The sequence below is a fragment of the Chrysochloris asiatica genome, unplaced genomic scaffold (genome assembly GCF_000296735.1).
Source record: "Chrysochloris asiatica unplaced genomic scaffold, ChrAsi1.0 scaffold00197, whole genome shotgun sequence".
NCBI lineage: Eukaryota > Metazoa > Chordata > Mammalia > Afrosoricida > Chrysochloridae > Chrysochloris > Chrysochloris asiatica.
The window spans coordinates 1,297,853-1,304,210 of record NW_006408715.1 but is presented as its reverse complement, the minus strand read 5'-3'; the positions used below and the strand labels follow the sequence as shown (position 1 = coordinate 1,304,210).

At 35.6% G+C, this 6,358-nt stretch overlaps 1 protein-coding gene and 1 pseudogene across 3 annotated transcripts in view; one reads left to right on the top strand and one right to left on the bottom strand.

The window, feature by feature from the left end:
* The window catches only part of SEMA4F (sema domain, immunoglobulin domain (Ig), transmembrane domain (TM) and short cytoplasmic domain, (semaphorin) 4F), a 52,644-nt gene that overhangs the window by 30,407 nt on the left and 15,879 nt on the right, over positions 1 to 6,358 (bottom strand). The gene's annotated exons all lie outside the window — the stretch shown is intronic.
* LOC102825044 lies at positions 1,337 to 2,325 on the top strand (annotated as a pseudogene).

Sequence of the window (6,358 nt, the reverse complement as noted above, 5' to 3'; positions counted from 1 at the left end):
TTGTTTGTTTTTTAAAAAAGCTAAAGGGGATAGAGAGAAATACTGTTAACTGATGGTACATGGAGGGGATTATAATCAACGTAATGAAACAAGGTATATGATTTGTTGAATGTAAAACTGATGATATGCCCTGTAAACTTTCACTCAATCCACAATAAAAACCTTAAATAACAATTTGAAAAAGATACGAACTTGATTCCAGTAAAATTTGGAATGGAAAGTGGGAAGGGCGTGTGCCACTGTTACTTTGAATTGGTGAACTGTGTAATTGCTCAAAAAAAGATGGTAGGAGAGTAGGGAGTAGGAGGGGAGAGGAAATTATTCACGAGCTAGAGGGCAGACACATGTGGATATAGGTGACAGGGCAGACAATATACAAGTGGGTGGTTAGCAGAGGAAAGATGACGGTAGCAGGAGACACAGGGAGGAAGAATGTAATAGTTAAGTGAATAGAGGTAAATGCTATTAACTGTTGGTATATGAAGGGGACTACACACATGTAATGAAGCAAAGTATATGATTTGTTCAGTGCAAAACTAATGATCTGCTTTGTAAACCTTCACTCGATTCACAACAAAAAGTTAAAAATTAATAAATAATGGCATTTAAGGAAGAAGTCCAAGCTGCTCTGAAGGCATCAGAGAAAAACAAGGTTCTAGGTATTGTCAGAATACACAGATTGAAATGTTTCAACAGATGCATTGCTGAAGGTGTCATTTGTCTATGCCAAGACATTTGGAAAACTGCTAGTTACCTGGCCAACTGACTAGACAAGATCCATATCTGTGTCCATTGCAAAGAAAGATGACCCCACAATGCAGATATTATCAAAGAATATCATTAAAATCACATACAAGTAAAATTTTGCTAAAAATAATTCAAAAATAGTTATAGCAGTACATTGACAGGGAACTGCCAGAGATTTAAACCAGATTCAGAAGAGGACGTGGATTGAGGAATATTATTACTGATACCAGATGGATCTTGGCTGAAAGCTTATAATTCAAGAAAAATGTTTATGTTTTATTGACTATGCAAAAGCATTAGACTGTGTGGATCATAATAAATGATGGCTAACATTGCAAAGATTGGGAATTCCAGAACACCTAGTTATGCTCATGCAGAATTTGTACATAGACCAAGAATAAAGCTATATGCCTGATTTGAAATCGGGAAAAGTGTGCATTAGGTGTGCATCCTTTCACCATATTTATTCAGTTTGTATGCTGAGCAAATAATACAATAAGTTGGACTATATGAAGAATATGGAAATTGAAGCATGTTCAGAGGACACCAGTGGTGCCCTACTCGGAAGAAACATTTCCAGCTTATAGAAATGGGATGCCGTTCATCAGATACTGAAGAAGAAAGCAGACGTAAGAGAAAAAAGAAACAACAGAGACAATCATCTTCAAGTAGTTCTTCAGACAGTAGTAGAACATACAGCTGAAAGAAAGGTGGAAGGAAATCAAGGTCAAAGTCAAGATCTTGGTCTAGAGATCTTGAGTATCATTCACATTCTTATGACAGAAGACGCAGGCATAGATCAAACAGTAATTCTTCTTATGGCTCAAGAAGGAAACGAAGTCAAAGTCATTCAAGGGGTCGAGGAAAATCCTACAGAGTTCAGAGGTCTAGGTTTAAAAGCAGAACAAGTAGGTCTAGGTCAAGACCTCACCCACGTTCCCATAGTCAAAGTAGTGAAAGATCCAGTCACAGAAGAACCCAAAATCGATCTTGGGATAGGGAACAACGCAAGGCCAGAGACAAGGAGAAAGATAAAGGAAAAGACAAGGAATTGCACAACATCAAATGTGGGGAATCTGGAAACATCAAAGCTGGATTAGAACATCTGCCACCAGTTGAATAGGCCAAAGCCAGACTACAGATTTGGTTCTTGAAGCTTCTGTGAAAGCTGATGAAGCACTGAAAGACAAAGAAAGAAATGAGGAAGAAGCAAAAAGAAGAAAGGAGGAAGATTAAGCCACCCTGGTAGAGCAAGTAAAAAGATTAAATGAAATTGAAGCTACTGAAAGTGATTCTTTTGTTCAGCAGACATTCAGATCAAGTAGTTAAAAAGTCAGTGGAACCTATGGAAGTGAAGCACACAGCTGCAACCTCAGGACCAACATCTGCAGTGGTCAATCCTATCAGTTTTGAAAAAGAAATAGACCCTAGCAGCATCCCTACTGCTATCAAGTACCAAGATGACAATTCTCTGGCCCATCTAAATTTATTTATTGATAAAGCAGAGGCTGAGGAAAAATGGTTCAAGAGATAATTGCTCTCCAACAAGAAGGGCTAATGGGCAGTCCTGTGGCCTAAGTAAACATGCACATGTTTAAATCAATAGTAATGTCAGTATTTTAGGTTTTTAATTTCCAATATTAACTTTTTGTTCTTAAAAATAATCTAGATGATTATATAAAAGGGTAACCTCATTTTATATTTTTCCCATTTAGACAGGCTTGCATATTTGTGGTTTGAACTCAAGTAAGCATTGTGGTTTGAACTCAAGTAAGCATCTAATATCAAACTGAAGACTGCATGAAGATGTTATATTGTTAACAAAGCTAATCATAAAATATTGGTATTGGTATAAAAACTACACAGTAGTGTTTCTGAGTAAAATTTGAAAAATGTCAAATTTTCATTTTAAAAGTTTTGGTTAATTATGCATATATAAGAATCAAATAATATCTTGTGAATATGAAATTTCATGTGTCTCATAATGTAAAACCATTTTAAGATCTTAATTTCACCTTTTTACAGATTTTCGGCAGAATAAAAATAGTAAATAATGAGCATGTTAAACTTAAAAGGATAACGCATTCATTTTAAATTTTTCTTGAAATTTAAATAAATTGGTAATTTTGCTTAGAGGAGAAAAAAAGAAGAATATGGCGTGAGGATTGGAGGAAAGCTCATTAACAATTGGCCATATGCAAATGACACAACACTGCTTGCTGAAAGCGAAGAGAACTTAAAAAGCTCACTGATGAAGATCAAATATCACAGCCTTCAGGATGGGTTGTACCTCAATGTAAAGAAAATAAAAATCCTCACCACTGGACCAATAAACAACATTCATATAAATGGAGAAAAGATTGAAACTGTCAAGGATTTCATTTTACTTGGATTCTTAACCAACATCCAAGGAAGCAGCAGTGAAGAAATCAAACAATGAATTGCATTGGGAAAATCTACTGCAAAAGATTTCTTTTAAACTTTTAAAAAGCATAGATGTTACTCTGAAGACTATGTGACAACCATCTCATATGTATGAGAAAGCAGGAGAACTAAAAAGGAAGATCACAGATGACTTGGTGCCCTTGAAATATGGTGTTGGCAAAGAATACTGAATACCATGGAGTGCCAGAAGAACAAACAAATCTGTGCTGGAAGATGCAGAGCCATAATGCTTCTTAGAAGTGAGGATGGTAAGACTTCGTCTCTGATATTTTAGACATGATATCAGGAGGGACCAGTCCCTGAAGAAGGACATCGTGATTGATAAAATAGAAGGTGAGCATAAAAAATTTTTAAATAAAAGACCACCCTCATCAAGATGGACTGGCAGTGGCTGCAGCAATGGGTTCAAACTTAGCAATGGTTCTAAGAATGGTACAGGACCGGACAATGGTTCATTCTATTGCACATAAGGTCGCTATGAGTCAAAAGTGACTCAATAGTACCTAATAACAATGGAAATGCAAATCAAAACACAAACCAAATTGGACTTTGGAGGCGCTCATTATATGCTCTTATATTTGTTAACTATATTGCTTGAGACAAGGATGCAATGAAATACGCCTTCTCCTGCATTACTGGTGGAACTAACTGGAGAGCACTGTGGTCAGATCCAAAAAGCCATAACTCTTTATTATACCCTTTGAACCAGCAAATCCCAGTCAATTGGGCCCAGTCAATTTTTAGACTGACCCTTATGCAGTCAATTCAATTTATGTAAATGTTTTACACAAAAATTTATGTAAAAGGATTTCCATTGCAGCATTATTTATAAACAATTTCTAAAAATTTAAATGTATAATTATTTGGAAATAATAATTATGATACAGTCATATGATAGAACAGCACGTAATCATAGAAAACCATGTTTTGAATAATCAAACAATTTCTATAATAAGAAAATGTTTACTATACATTAAGTGAAAACTGCATGGTAATTACAATTTATTATAAATACATAGGCACATGCATAGATACACATTCCACATAAAATAAAGTCCAATATTATCAGTAAATAACAATAGTGGGAATCTGGTGATAGAAAGAAAATTTGCACTTTTTCCTTTATACATTTCTATATTTCTTCAACTTTCTTCTACAGTGTATATTGTACTTTTTATAATTTAAAATAAAAAATACTTCCACCATTATATCCCAATCATATTTTCTTCATAAAAAAATTATTTTTTTAATTTCAGAATACTTGTACTATCCTTAAGAAAATTTTCATAGATCCTAATTTACAAAGGTTCCAGTTCTTACACAATATTTACTATGATTTTCTATACTGCTACCTTCAAACTAAGGAGCTCTGGTAGTGTAGTGGTTACGAATCGGGCTGCAAACCGCAAGGTCAGCAGTTTGAAACTACCAGTTGTTCCGTGGGAGAAAGATGAGGCTTTTTGCTCCCGTAAAGATTTACAGCCTCGGAAACCCTGTATAGGGTCGCTATGAGTCGGAAACGACTGCACGGCACATAACCACAACCACACCTTCAAAACAGAGGGGCAGTCAGATATAATAGATCAACAAAGTCCCAGGTAAATACTGACACAGTTAAAACTCACCAGCCGCTCCTCACAAACCCTATACAGGGTCACTGTGGTCAGAATCGACTCGACAGCACTTAACAACATGTCAGACCAAGAAAAAGTGTTAATGGTAGCCCAGTAAAGTCAAAACTTCAGAAAAAAATTTACAATACTTGGTATTGATAGATTTGGATTTGGGACAGAAACCTTGGAGATTCTACTTAACTGTCTAGTCATTCTAAACTAGGGTTGTTCTTGTTGTTAAGTGCCATTGAGTTGATTCTGACTCATAAAGACCCTATATAGGGTTTCCGAGGAGTGGGTGGTGAGCTTGAACCACAGACCTTTTGACTCAAACCACCTTTGCAGTCCAGCACATTAACCCACAACACAGGGCACACAGTTCTAGCCATCACATTGTTGTTGTCGTTGACAGTGCTAACCATCACATTGTTGTTGTTAAGTGTCATTGAGTTGGTTCCAACTCATCATCACCCTGTATAGGGTTTCCAAGGAATGGCTGATGAGTTTGAACTACCGACCTTGTGGTTCAAACTGACCTTGCAGTCCAGTGCTTTATCACACAGCACCATACCAGGGATGAGTTAATTAAACATTTGACCAAAGATACCAGGCTAATTTTTAAGTTGATAATTTTACATGGCCCATGAATGATGTTAAACATTTTGGAAGAAAAAATTCCCTCCCCCACCATAACAAAGTGAATTCCAATCATTTCTTCATTTCTATCAATTAAAAGCTGAAAGGGAACTCTGACTTTCATTAAGCGGAGGAGGGAAGCTTAAAATATTTCTGAAATGTTCAGCTTACTTTGTCATACAATAATTTTATTTGTAAAATTTGTGTTATTAAGCCACATCCCAGTGTGAGTTTGATTGCTGAATGGAACAAAGAAATTAACTCAGAGTCACAAAGAAAATATTAAGTGATTATCTTAGAATGTTGCAACAGATGTTATTTTTGTTGATTAGCAATTTTATAAACTCAAAACACATTCACAACCAATGAAACTGAGAAATCTTTCCTAAGCATCCCAGTTGACTCAGAGTTATGCCAAAAGCACTTGATAAAAAGCCAAGAAAGATAAGCTATTGACTAAACTGTTTTATTCAAACACATATGAGTATAAACAAGGTCTCACCAATTTCATCAGATGAATGACAAAATTGAAAACCCAAATATTTCATTTACTGGCTATGTACTCTATGCTTATTTTCAAAAACTTTTGCTATTTTTGATTTCTTTATTTTACAGGAAAGTTGATTTGTTAACCTTCTGACCAAAGTATGGCTTAATTTTGGTAACTTCTAGGTCTTTTCCTATAAATAAAGTCATACATAAGAAAAAAATTGTTAGATCCTATGCCCCAATTTTGTTGTTCCTAAAATAATGTCAAAAAGTATAGGTTAGGAGGGAGAACAAACAAGCTGGCAGATTGGGTAGAAGTGCAGTGAGGAGCTCCATCAGCAAAAACACAGAATACCAGACCAAGCAGCCTCAGGGGATGGCCCCAGACCTCTGAACCACATATAAAGGTATATTTAGAACATTGGAAG